This window comes from Podarcis tiliguerta, assembly GCF_965153285.1.
Source record: "Podarcis tiliguerta genome assembly, chromosome: 13".
Lineage (NCBI taxonomy): Eukaryota > Metazoa > Chordata > Lepidosauria > Squamata > Lacertidae > Podarcis > Podarcis tiliguerta.
The window spans coordinates 43,219,659-43,233,324 of NC_139546.1; the positions used below are offsets into that span (position 1 = coordinate 43,219,659).

At 48.2% G+C, this 13,666-nt stretch overlaps 2 protein-coding genes across 3 annotated transcripts in view; one reads left to right on the forward strand and one right to left on the reverse strand.

Annotated features, from left to right (window-relative positions):
- The window catches only part of LOC310663057 (G-protein coupled receptor 4-like), a 303,619-nt gene that overhangs the window by 14,050 nt on the left and 275,903 nt on the right, over nucleotides 1–13,666 (reverse strand). The window lies entirely within an intron of this gene.
- LOC310662853 (vigilin-like) overlaps nucleotides 7,308–13,666 on the forward strand; it is a 55,955-nt gene continuing 49,596 nt past the window's right edge. Inside the window, exon 1 of one of the 2 annotated variants that reach the window (XM_083410045.1) lies at nucleotides 7,308–7,558. The gene's annotated coding sequence lies outside the window, so the exon portion shown is untranslated. Of the gene's footprint in view, nucleotides 7,559–9,230; nucleotides 9,311–13,666 lie in introns of those variants that run through there. The other variant, XM_083410046.1, reaches the window with a different exon arrangement.

A 13,666-nucleotide genomic window follows, 5' to 3' on the forward strand; every position in this document is an offset into this window, starting at 1 on the left:
CCACGGTGGGCCGGAGTGTGTGTGCATGTGCATGCACGCACACATGCGCAAACGCTATTTCCGGCGCAAAGGAGGCGTGTGCAGCTACCCATTGGCTACAGGAGCTTGCTGCAGCCAATGGGAAGCCGGTCAGCATCACAGAAGGCGGTCCCCACTCCGCTCCGTGCCAGTTTAGCGCGGCACATGGGAGCCGGCCGAACGGGTGGCGGGGGTCCATGGGCTGGTTAATATACATTATTGACACAATGGGCTGCACGTGATTGGCTAATTCCGGTATTCTCCTGCAGGCCAATCAGGTTGTGGATTCACTTCCACCTGGAGCTGGATTGGGTGACTCCTGCGGACCAATCATACTGCTGCATTTTGGATCCTATTGTTCTAGGACCAATCAGACTGCTGCCTTTTGGATCCTATTCAACTCAGTACATAACAGTGGGGCTTCCCCCACAAATGATCCAAAAGCTGTACTTAGTACAAAATGATGCAGCCACAGTTCACCTTTCTGCCTGCTCAAAGATTTAAGTTGCCGTGTTCCTGGTGCCGAACTCCAAAGAGCCATAAAGCGAGCAACTCTCACCCAGCCTGCCTGTTTTATGGCTTTGTTTTTCGTGTGTTCTCTTCCATCTGCTGCTGTAATTGTTCTCTCCGTTTTACATGCAATATATAACGAAATTTTAAAATATGCACGAAATAAACAAACAAAGCGAGCAACTCCCTGGAGGGCAAAGGGAATGTAAGGAAGCGAAAATAGGAATGCAGGAGCAGCGATTTTAACAGTAATGAGCGGGAACAAATAAGGGACCCTGAAAAAAAGAAGAAGAGGGAAGCAGGCATTGTTGGGATGCCATGGGGATGTGGCAGTTTTCAGGCCTATTTAAACCACCCACATTTTTTGGTTTTTCAGTTTTATTTCATTGTATTCTATCTGTTTATCTATCTATCTACTTCCTTTACTATCTACCTAATCCCCTGGTCTCCTCGCTGGCCCAAATAGGAGTAATTTAGCCAGCTAGCCCTGGTCTAATGTTTATTGGATGGCTCTCCCCCCCAAATTGATTTTTGAATTCTGAATTTATTGTTATTCCCGTTTTATACTGTATTTTATGCTGTTTTTTGTTGCATCAATTAAGTGTTTAAAATTTGTTGTTAGCCGCCCTGAGCCCGGTTTTCTGAACCGGGAAGGGCGGAGTATAAATAAACATTTATTTATATATTATTTATATTCCTTATTCTCACAACAACCCTGGGAGGCAGGTTTAGGCTGAGGGTTGGTGACTGATCTTGTCGTCGTGCCGCTGTGTAAATACATGAATACATAAATAAGAATAAGAATAATGGAAACGAAATGAAAGTTAGAAAGGCCGCCTCAGGCCCTAACAGACAGTGAACAACAGGGTGTGAGTGTGTAATGTTTGTGTATGTGCATTTGCCCCTTCATTTGGAAGTCTTCCCTTCAGTCCTCCTAGGCCTACAGAGGCGACACAGCAGCGTCAACAGTCATGATCTTATTCCTGGCTCAGGATTCCCAGGCCCTGTTGAGTTATGTAATAGGCTGCTATCAGGCAGCTCCCATCTCCCCTCAGGGCTGAAGTTTAATTACAGGCCCTGTTAGGTGACCAAGCGACACGTGAGCCATACGCCAAACTGGATTCTGCCTTCAGGCTGCCAAGTCTTGGGTTCAGTTCTTCCATGATGGATAGCAGATGGGGCTGAGTCAAACCCTGCTCATGCTTAAGAATAAAGCTGTGTACATACCGTACGTTTACGGTACACCTCCCCTCCCCCACCACGAATCCTGAAAACTGAGGTTTATCCCTCAAAAAAACTGCAGTTCCTAGGATTCCTAGGGTGTGCACGCTTTAAACGTATACAGCCAGAGGCTGAATCTACACAGATATAAAAAACGCTGTGAAAATGCTTTTTTTAAAAAAATGTTGTAACATATACAATGGAACCTTGGAATCCATTCTGGCAGTGGCGTAGCGTGGGGGGGCGCGCTCGCACTCGCAGCTCTCTGCCCCTACCTGGCTCACTCACTCTCTCTCACTGCAGTGCTGGCTGTGCGAATCCGATCCGAGCTGCCGGGTCGCCGCCCATTGTGGAGGGGGGGGGTGCCAGGCATGCGGTGCGTTGTGGAGAGAGAGCGAGGGACTATCTGGGGGAGGGACAGTGCAGTGGGGGGGGGCGCAAATTACTTGCCTTGCCCCGGGTGCTGACAACCCACGCTATGCCACTGCATTCTGGAAGTCTGTTTGACTCCCAAAACGTTCAAAAAAAAGACAAGGCACAGCTTTTGATTGGTGCAGGTGCCCTGGAAACAATAGTCGACCGCCGCATCGGATGTTTGGCTTCCGAGAAAAGTTGAAAACCGGAACACACACTTCTGGGTTTTCAGAGTTCAGGAACTGATTCGTTCGTCAACTAAGCTGTTCGAGAACCAAGGTTCCACTGTATATGCCCAGGCATATATATATATATACTGTATATTCCACTGTATAGGCACAAGCAGAGGGCCTTCTCGGTAGTGGCGCCTGCCCTGTGAAACGCCCTCCCATCAGATGTCAAGGAAATTAACAACTATCTGACGTTTAGAAGACATCTGAAGGCAGCCCTGTTTAGGGAAGTTTTTAATGAGTGATGTTTTAATGTATTTTTAATCTTTTGTTGGAAGCCGCCCAGAGTGGCGGGGTATAAATAATAAATAATAAATTATTATTATTATTATTATTATTATTATTATTATTACCATGAGCTCATCAGCGCTATCTAGTGCCACATTTGTATAATGCACTTAAAATGCGGCTGTACAGCTGATCCCAGAGTCTTACGGGAAAATACAGGCAGGGCATTCAGTTCTGCTACAGAAAACATCAAAGGCTTTAAGATAAATGGGATCAGAGCGCACTCACAAATTTGGACCGCTTCCCTCACTCACCAGAGTAGAGTCTTCAGATGAGCACAGTTAAGCTCTGAATCTGAAGGCTGGCTGCAGTTGTAAACAAATAAATCTCAGCCTGGAAAGTACCGCTGGCTGGTTCACAGACCATGGGTGTTGCTATGCCTGAGATCTTCAGGTTCCTAATCCACAAGATGGGGCAAGGGGAGTCACTATATTTTGCAGGTTCCAAGGGCTGGGTATCACAAAGGTGATCTCACGTTCAGTCTCTTAGCATCTCTACATAGGGTTGGGAAGAACCCCTGTTTGAAAACCATCAAGAGCTGCTAGGGATTAGGGAAGATCTGAGATGGGGAACGTGTAGCCTTGCAGATGTTGGTAAGACTACAACTCCCATCATCCCTCACCATTGCTGGCTGGAGCTTATAGGAGCTGTAGTCTAATGCCTGCAGGTCCACAGGTTGCCCTTTCCTGTTGCAGACAATATTGAGTCAGATGGACCAATGGCCTTACTTGGCATAAAGTCATTTCCTTTTGCCAGGTAGACAGAATATGACCTAGAACTCTTTGGTTCATCCTGGTCTCCCTACCCCATAAGTTAATGGTTTGTGTCCAACACTAGACCTACTTGGAACAGACCCATTCAAATTAATGAATCTGAGGTAGGCTAGGTTCATCAATAGGCCTACTCTGAGTAGGACTGGGTTGGTCAACATCTTGCAAGTTGGTTCCAAGAAGGACGCTTGGTTTCGTTCCCAGAGATCCTGGGATATTCATCCACGTGGCTGAACTTGTAGTAGCTCGTAGCACCTCTGGAAGTTTAGTGGCAGAGTGTTATGCTTTGATTACAGGAGGTCCCATCTTCCAAATCCTGACATCTCCAACTAAGCAGAGGGAAGAAATGAATTTGGTTTGCATCTTAATGTGAACATTCTGAGCCTGCATTTCTCAGGCCTCAAAGACCGCATCTGTCCATATTAGCCAACCTGGATCCTGCAATCGTCATTGGAGCCTCTTCTTTATGAGCATTCTGGAGGGTGGCATTTTCTGGTTCACCGTTGGGGGAACCTGGTACCATCATCTTTAGGCACCAGACAGACATTTTCCCCTATAATCAGGCCCTTGGCCTCTAACCGCCTGTGGGCTTTTAGTGTCAGTGGGATGTTTTTAATACATTTTCCCCTTGGTTTTAATGTATCTATGTAGTGTTTTTTGTTTGTATGTTGTTTTGTTGTTTGTTTGTACAGTGGTACCTCAGTTTTCGAACTTCTTCATTGACAAACATTTCGGTTTTCAAACGCCGTAAACCCGGAAGTAAATGTTTTGGTTTTCAAACATGCCTCAGAAATCAAACATGCCACGTGGCTTCCGTATTGAGGCTTCCACATTGAATTTTGGTTTTCAAATGTGTCAGAACTCGAACGGTCTTGTGGAACAGATTACGTTTGAAAACCGAGGTCCCGCTGTAAGTAGCTTTGAGTTGCCTTGTGCAAGAAAAAGCAACGAACAAATATAATAAAACCAATAAACAAAATGAAATGTGTCTGTATCTGTTCTGAATTTGAAATTGTTTTTAATTGTATTCGTATATGGATTTTTTTTTTAAAAAAACCAATTTGTATATATGTGGGGGGGGGGTCAGTTTTGTTGTTTTTACTGTGAAATCGCTTTGGAGATATTTTAAAGGTAAAGGTAAAGGTACCCCTGCCCGTACGGGCCAGTCTTGACAGACTCTAGGGTTGTGCGCCCATCTCACTCAAGAGGCCGGGGGCCAGTCCTGTGCGGAGACACTTCCGGGTCACGTGGCCAGTGTGACATCGCTGCTCTGGCAAGCCAGAGCCGCACACGGAACGCCATTTACCTTCCCGCTAGTAAGCGGTCCCTATTTATCTACTTGCACCCGGGAGTGCTTTCGAACTGCTAGGTTGGCAGGCGCTGGGACCGAACAACAGGAGCGCACCCCGCCGCGGGGATTCGAACCGCCAACTTTTCGATCGGCAAGCCCTAGGCGCTGAGGCTTTTACCCACAGTGCCACCCGCGTCCCATTTGGATATATTTTACAGAAAGGTAATTCGTAAATTGAATCAAATAAAAACAAACAAACTTGTAACGTCTTTTTTGGGGCCAGCCTAAAGAGCTGAGGTTATATTTGCCAGGGAAGAGTGCCTTCTGTCAGACTGTCCTCATTTACATTAACACTTTTCCTTGAGGAAAACCCTCAGGGTTTTCTCCTCTTCCTTTTCTTAATCTCCAGCATTGTCATCTTCCTAAGAAACTTCCTCATTGCATTTCCTCATTCCCTAGTTCCCCACCTGCTCAGTGAGGCCACCAACAGATCACATGACTTGTTTGCATACGTCTGAGCTATGGCCACCCCTTTATTTGAAAACAAACAGATTTTAGAGATTTCTCCAGATTTTCCCCTCAGCTTGGTGACTGCTCCCTCTAATTCAGCTGCTGATTTCCCCCTGGCTGCAGGGTTGTGTTACAGCCTCTAGGTGTCACTGTGTTCCATTAAAAAATATGAATCACTAGAAAATTTTCTGGAGCACAAGCAATGCTGCAAGATTGTGCTAGGAGTGATACGGATGATAGGAAGCCATCATTAGCCTGAATGTATCACCCTCTCCAACATCTGGGCATTACCTTTCTCATGATTACGTCAAAGAATGACCCCTGCCACTGAATGCAGTTTCTGTGAAACTCACTGCTATAGGATTTGATTATGGCTGCCACCATAATAGGCTTTATTTTAAGGACCAGTTGGCTATGATTAGAGCAAGAAGCCTCTGTAGTACTTACAAACAGCATAGCTATGATTTCCTGATGGGAGGAACAAAGCAGCAGCTCTTATCATTTTGTCTTGTTTATGACCTTCCTCAGGGCAGCTGGTTGGTAAGTGTGAAAATTGTACCTAGTGGGGCTTAGTTCTGCGTACAGCACAAAATACTCATTTTAGTTACCATAGTATCCCACTCCCAAGGCATTTCTCAGGGTAAACGAAAACAATTTTATATTGTGCAATATGAAACACTTTTAAAAATGCATTGCAGTAAATATCTCATCTGAGAGCCTACGAAAAGAATAAAATCAATTTTAACATGTCTGAGGAAATAACAAGGATTTTAAAATTTGTATGACAATGGGAAGAGATGGGGTGTAGATTTTGCCCAAGACGGAAACATGCAGTTGTGGTGCCACCACCCAAAGGTCCTGCCAATCTGATCTTAACAAATGACAGGCCAGAAAACAGGTGGTGGTGATCTTAGGGATCCAGTAGGTTTGTATGAGTGCAAACAGACCTTCAGATAACTTGGTAATATATTGTCCTCCGGGGGGGGGGGGGGATGGTTCTGTCTTTTTGCATTCAGAGGGCAGGAGAGGAATGAAAAGAGAAACTCTCCAGACGTATCCTGGATTCCTTTCTTTCTTAAACATATAACAGAACTAATGAAATATTCCACCACTTCAAAGAATGAAAAATTGAACCTGGCCAGGTAAAGAGATGAAATTATCACGCACACACACATTTGTGCAAAAGAGCTAACACAGTAATGCAGTGCCTTGCACCATCTGGCAGGGTTAATAATAAGATGCAGTTAATATTTGATCCTAAATATCAGGGAGAATGCAGGAGTTGGTGCTGAAGGCCCACCACATTTTTTTGGAAAATAATGCCAATAATATTAATAGATTAAATGGCTAGCGGTTTGCTGTCATTTCCTAACACCCAAAACCAGCTGCCCGAAGCAACCACTTCACTCCATCTAATGGTAGGGCCGGCCCCTTAAATTTGTGCACTAAAGAAAATTGTGTTCAAAGCGCCCAACACTACACAGAAGGCACAGTGACGCAATAGCATGTGTGTCAAGTTCCCAATAACTACCTCTCGCCACTTCTGGTTCCCAATTGAGCACGCTGTGCTACCATGGCAAAGCCAACCGTTAGGGCTAGAGCGGCTTCCCCCACAGACATTCAAAAGCTTCAAAATAGACCCCGTGACGCCTCCTTTCAGAATCTTTTTAGGCTCGTTATCAGCTGTCTCCGCACATAGCAACCTCTCTAGCGGCCCGCCACGTGCTTCCTGCCCCGCATATGGCTACCTTCGGAACCGCAAAACGCCGGAAGTCAAGCCTGCGCGCCAACTTTCCTCCGTATCTCTAGGCGTTGGGAGGGGGGAAGAGAGGGGAGGGCGCCCGAAGAAGAGCCGGGAACGCGCGCCCTCTCTGTACCTGGCGCATGCCTACATTCAACCCGAGGCTCGCTCGCGCCTGCGTGCTGGGGCCCGAGCCGCGGGCAGCGGTGGGCGGTCCTCGCGCCGCCGTGACCGCGGATTGGCCCCGGCGGCGAAGTGGGCGGGGAGAGGAGGCGGTGCACTATTTAAGGAGGCTCGGAGGGCGGGGACGGGGAGGCGTGTCCGAGCCGCGCTCCTCGTCAGTCGGCGCCGGGAAGCGGCAGGGGGCGGAGGCTGCGGCAAGAGCAGCAGCAGCGGCGCCGGCGGTGGAGGAGTCGGAGCAGCCTCCACCACCCGCCTCCCCCTCGCGGCTTCTTCTCCTTCCCCTCCTCCTCTTCCTCCCGGCCTCGGCGGCGGCCGCCGCAGCCACCGCCACGCTGAGCCTCCAGCAGCGGGACTCGCCGCCGCCACAGCAGCAGCAGCGCAGGTGAGGCGGCGCGGGGGAAGAGCCTGGTCCCTCCGCCGGGGCCTGGCCGCAGAGAGGCCGAGGGATGCAGTGCGAGGCTGCAGGGAGCACGCAGGGCAGCCAGGGATTTTGGGGTGGGGGTGAATCTGGATAGGGGGGGCTCCCTTGCAAAAAAAAAATTAGAGATGGGGATGCTCGTTGTATGTGGTCTTCAGCAAGAGCAGGTGGAAGGGAAATTGCAGAGGTGTGGTGGGGATGATATCTGGGGGTCTGATATAGGGATGAGCAGTAGAGAGGCTTGAAGGGATGTGGGGTGGGCGGGCGGTGGGGTGCCTCGAAAGGGTGTAGGGGGCCAATGGTGGCGTGGCGCTGGCGGTGAAACGAAAGCGGGGGGCTCTGCTTTGGGTGTCTCCACCAGAGTGGGGATTAAAGGGATGTGGGGTGGGTAGGTGGTCCATGTAGCGATGCTCACCAGGGAGGTTCGGAGGGGTTTGAAGGGCGTTATAATGGGGTGGGAGAGAGTGCGGGCCTGTCGAGCAGGTGGGGCTGAAGGGATATAGAGGATGGTATGGGGTGACTGAGGTGTAGAGGAGATTAATAGGAAAGGAGAGGGGGCTGTGGTGTTGGAAAGGGGGTCCAGGAGAATGGGGAGGCTAGATCAGAGAGCCCCACTGAGAAATTATGGGGGGTTCTTAAGCAGCGAGGGCTGAAAGGAGATTGGGATGCACAGAGGTGTTGGCATGGCTAGCTGCAGCGAAGGGGAGGGCAGTTTGTTGTGGATGAGCTGTAATTCCCAGGATTCTTCAGTTTTTTAAAAAAATATTGGAAGTTTCCAGCATTTGTTGACCCTTGGGGAATGAGGCAAAACGTAAAAGCGTGATTCCCCTCGTGTGTGTGTGTGTGTGTGTACCCTGCCCCACTTTCAGTGTTTTGCTTTGGCCCCCTGCCCCCATAATATTTCTTCAGATGCCCCTGAGTGAAAGGTGAGTGGGGGGAATTTGATTGGGGTTTCCCTAAAGCTAAAGGGAGGTCTGATATGGGGAAACTGCTGCAGGTAAGTGGAGATTAGGGTGATGGAAACAGGGAAGGCAGTGATATTGGGGTATCTTTCATTGGGCGAGGGGGTTCTTCACCCGAGAACAGCAGATACAGGGGTACAGTGGGATGTTGAGCGAACCGTGTGCATGTGTGAGATAGCAGGCAATTAATGGTGAGGGGTTCAGGGCACCATTGGCAAGAAAGGAAGATAATGTAGGCTTAGGTTGACTCTGCATAAAATAGGGTGGTTTTTTTAAGCTGTGGGAAATGGATTGTGGCAGTAGAGAGGTATGATAGGGCATTTCAGATATGGCTGTTAAAATAGTGGCAAGGGGCCCTAAGGTGGTGGTGTGTCCCTTGAAGGCTGTTGTGAGAGATTGGCTTTGAAACAAGAATAGATAAAATGGGGAATAAGATGCTGACTGCACAGTTGGAATGTGGGGACTTCACTAAGAGGATGAATAAGCTTTTTTGTGGCCTTATCCTTCAGCATAATGCAGGTATCTTCAGCCTTCTCAAGCCCAGCACCCATTTTTAACCCTAACATGCACCTGGAGGCCCATTTCTTCATCTTTTACCATACATTGGCATGCAATGGGCTACGTTCAAGCTACACTAAAGCCTGAGGTTTCTGCATTTGCATGCATCCATCTAGGCAAGTGAGAAGCACTGTCACAATTCGAGGACCCATTCAAGCCAGGCAGAAGTGCACAAGGAAGGCGCAGAGCATGGATGGTGAGTGGGTGTGGCTTGTACTAGAGGCCTGATGAAAGCCTGGAGAACTGCATTCAGCCCCTGGGCTTGAGGTTCCCCATCTCTCTTCGCTATTGCGATCAGACTTTATCTGCTCCCATCAAGAGGACTAGAAGAATGGAGGAATAAACAGTCTTGGAGAATGCATGGAGGAGAATAGTGCCAAGCCAAGCTCTCTCCCTTTGACTGTTACGATAACTACTAAATTTGATGCCTGTTGCCTTAACAGTTCTGCAGTTACTCCTAGGATGGCTTTGGCCTACTCTTAGTGTTGGTTACTGTAAAACCCATTCAGGTCAAGATTGACTGTATGGATTGCTAGAATTCTTACCCCGATTTCATATGCAGCTATTGTCTATCTCTCTGGGGTGCATGGAAATAACAACTTTGGCGGGACATAGAAATTAACCTGAGTGTGGAGGGACTTGCAAAATGCTGGAGACACAAACTATTAAGACAAGCTTGAGTTCTGAAATGTGCAGCTCTGGTTTCGACATTCACTCCTCAAAGGTACAGGATGAGATGCCTCTTGAGTGAGGGTGATCTTAAGTCTTCATTCCCATTAACTTATATCTATATGTTATGAATTTAAGAAGATTTATACACTCCTTGATTTTTAAAAAAAGTTGAAATGGTTTACAAAAATATTAAATAAAATACTACCATTTTCAATAAATAGTTAAAAAACTGAAGAGCATTCGGAAGATAGTTAACTTCAACAGTAGCCAAAAAGAGATAAAGCACATGTAACTTAATGTCTGGACAGGCATGCCTAAACAAAAATGTTTAAGCAGGTGCCAAAAAGAGTACAGGGGAGGTGTTGGCCTGATGTCAATCGGCAGGGAGTTCCAAAGTGTATGTGCTGCTACACTTAAATTTCTTACAAATGCACAACCAAGTATTATGCAGCACCCGTAACAGTGCCAGTTTTGCAGATCGAAGCAGAAAAGTGGTTATATCTCGGGCATGGCGATCCTGCAAGTAAAGTGGTCCCAAGCTATTAAGGGCTTTACCTATTAACAGTGGCGTAGCGTGGGTTGTCAGCACCCGGGGCAAGGCAAGTAATTTGCACCCCCTAACCCATGGATTTGCGCCCCCTAACCCGTGGATTTGCGCCCCCTAACCCTAACCCCCAGATGTTGCGCCCGGTGCGGCCGGCCCCCCCTGCACCCCCCACGCTACGCCACTGCCTATTAAAGGCTGTGGTGTTCTATGCAGACAGGGCCTCGCTCCTCTCAACTACCACACTGCAGCATTCTGCACAAGCTGCAGCTTCTGGGTCCAGCTCAAGGGAAGCCCCACATAGAGTGCATCACAGTAGTCCAGTCTTGAAGTCACCAGTTCCGGTACCACTTCTGTCAGACTCTTGGTCCAGGAATGACCGTAACTGCTGTACCATTTGAGATGTGCAGGGGCTGGCATATGACTCTGCTTGTTCAAGGATGGGAGTTGTTGTGAAACAGAAGCAGGTCTTTTTGCTCTGATATGCAGAGCTTGGTGGAGATCACGGATCCCTAGAAGTGATTCAAAGATGGCCAATGATAGTGTGTCAGGGTATCTGGGGGTTTTTTTTGGCAGTCAGGTGTTAAGTCATCTTGTGTGTTCTGCCACACCTTCTCTCCCTCCGCTCCACCTAGGCCTCTGGGATGGAGGGTAGCTGCAGAGGTGGAAACCACTTGTGGGAGATGCTAGAATTGGAGCAGGCTCTCCCGCCTAGTCTAATCGGTGGCTGGAGCTCCCGGAATCCTCCCCTGAGATCCAGTGGTGGAAAAACAAGCCAGGGAGAGATGCTCTCTGGGGAGAAGAAAGGCCAAATGGTTCTTCACCTTCACTTAAATTGCAGAGAGATGGTTCCAGCCATGCTACACATTTAAAGTGTACCACTTTAACAGTTAGGAGGGTTATGGGAACTGTAGTTTGTTAAATTACAGTTCCCGAGATCCTTCATGGCTGTTAACGTGGCATAAGAGTGATTTGAATGTATGGGGTGGATATTCAGAGCTCTGAATATCATGGGAAGAAGGAATTGTGGGCATGGGATTTTTTTTTTTAATTATCAGCTTGGGAAATGCTACCTGGACTAAAGTATAGATCCTCTTGATTTGTGGTATCTGGTGTTCCCCTATCTCTATATAAGCAACCCAGTATATCCACAAGTAGGGCCTGAGCTGGCAGTGACTGACATGGAGGGGGAATCTTGAGGGTGTGTCAGTGTTGAGTAGCTTGATGAAAATGTCAACCCAATGTGCGGCGGCGGCTCTGGAAAACGCACATTCCCTATTCCACTCTACAAATCTGTGGTGAGGCTGCATTTTGAATTCTGCATGCATGTCTGGTCACCATTCATTTAGAAGGAGCTGGAGAGGAATTTTCGGCAAAGAGGAACCAAAAATGATCTACAGGCTGGAGCTTCTTCCCCCATGGAAGAAAGGTCACACAACATTTGGGGTTTTCTAGTTTAGGAGAAAGGTAGGTACGTAAGGGAAGCATGATAGAGGTGTGTGAAATTAGGCATATTCTAGGTCAGGGGTTGGCAAGGTTTACCTTACCTGGGCCGGTTCACTCCAGTGGAAATCCCTCAGGGGGGCGGATTGCGCGTACACGTGAGAGCGCGTGCCCGTGATTTCTGGTGTCTTTGCATGTGCAGACGTGGTTTCCGGCGCCGCGAAAGCAAGTTCCCGTGCTGCGCTGCGCTGCTTTAGTGCAGCATGCGGGGACTCGCCAAGCGGGCGGCTCGGGGGCCAGTTAAACTACCCCCATGGGCCGCTTGTGACCCATGGGCTTTAGGTTGCTGACCCATGATCTAGTAGGAAGCAGGTGGGGAGACTTCTTTCTCTCATTATTCCGGAACTCAGGGACCCACATTGAAACTGAATGTTGGAAGATTTAGGGCAGACGAGAAGAAAGTACCACTTCATGCGGTGTGCCGTTAAACCATGAAATTTGCTCCCGCATGAGGCTGTGATGGCCACCGACTTGGATAGACAAATTCACAGAGGAAAAGGCAGTCAGTGGTTACTGTCATACAGCCTCCAGGACCACGAGGCAGCAAGATCCTGAATGCCAGTTGCTGGGGAGCAACTGCAGGAGAAGGCCTATAGTGCTGCTGTCCTGCTCATGGCATGGGACATGGCATGACCCATAGGCATCAGGTTGGCCGCCGCGAGAGCAGGATTCTGAACTGGAGGGACCTTGTGTCTGCTTCAGAAAGCTTCTCTTGGGTACGTATCCATGGGCAACTCTTGCAAAGTGTCCCTTTGGGGATTGTGGGTGGGTGGGGAGAAGATCCCTGTTCTTAGGCAATATTATATTTGCTGTGGCAGCTGCTGGATGTGCCATCCCAGCATGGACTTGTTACCTTTGCACAGACCTCCTCAAAGATGCTGAAGAAGCCTGCCACTCATTTTTGTTTGCTAATAAGGTTAGGTGAGATTGGGATAGTGTCCTTGTACAGTGGTGCCCCGCAAGACGAATGCCTCGCAAGACGGAAAACCCGCAAGACGAAAGGGTTTTCCGTTTGCAGAGGCGCTTCGCAAGACGAATTTCCCTATGGGCTTGCTTCGCAAGACGAAAATTGACGAAAATTTTTGAGGTTTTTTTCGCTCCAAAACCCCTTTTTCTGAAGCGCTAAGCTGCTAAAAGCATTTTAGCAGCAAAACCGCTAATCCCTTAAGCCTTAAAAAGCCGTTTTTAGCCCTTAAACTGCCAATAGCGCTAATAGCGCTACTCCGCTAATGGGCTTGCTCCGCAAGCCGAAAAGACTCGCGAAACGGATTCTTTTCGTCTTGCGAGGCACCACTGTAATTTGTTGATGGGAATTCTGAGTGTCTTATAAAGTGAGGCTGCCTCTCTCTGGGGGTAGGAACCAGGGGAGCTAGATGAGCTGGGGGGAAACCTCTGTGCTGGCAGTCTTAGGCCAGCCTTCCTCAACCTGGTGCTCTCCACATGTTTTGCAGCTGTAGCCCAACTGGAGAATTTGAAGTACACAATTATGGGAGAGCTGAACCAGTTATAAGTAGTGACTTTAGACTGTTGTTTCTCCCCAGTCCCCAATGGCTCCCATATTTAGAGTGTTACTTGGTTGCAATGGATTGGGTACCCTTTCCTAAAGATGTTCCCTCCACTTTCAGAGCTATATATCTTCTGTATGCTGTTTGGGGATTTGAAAGCTCAGTTGAATAACAAATACAGTGGTACCTCGGGTTAAGAACTTAATTCGTTCTGGAGGTCCGTTCTTAACCTGAAACTGTTCTTAACCTGAAACTGTTCTTAACCTGAAACTGTTCTTGAGGTACCACTTTAGCTAATGGGGCCTCCCGCTGCCGCTGTGGCGCGATT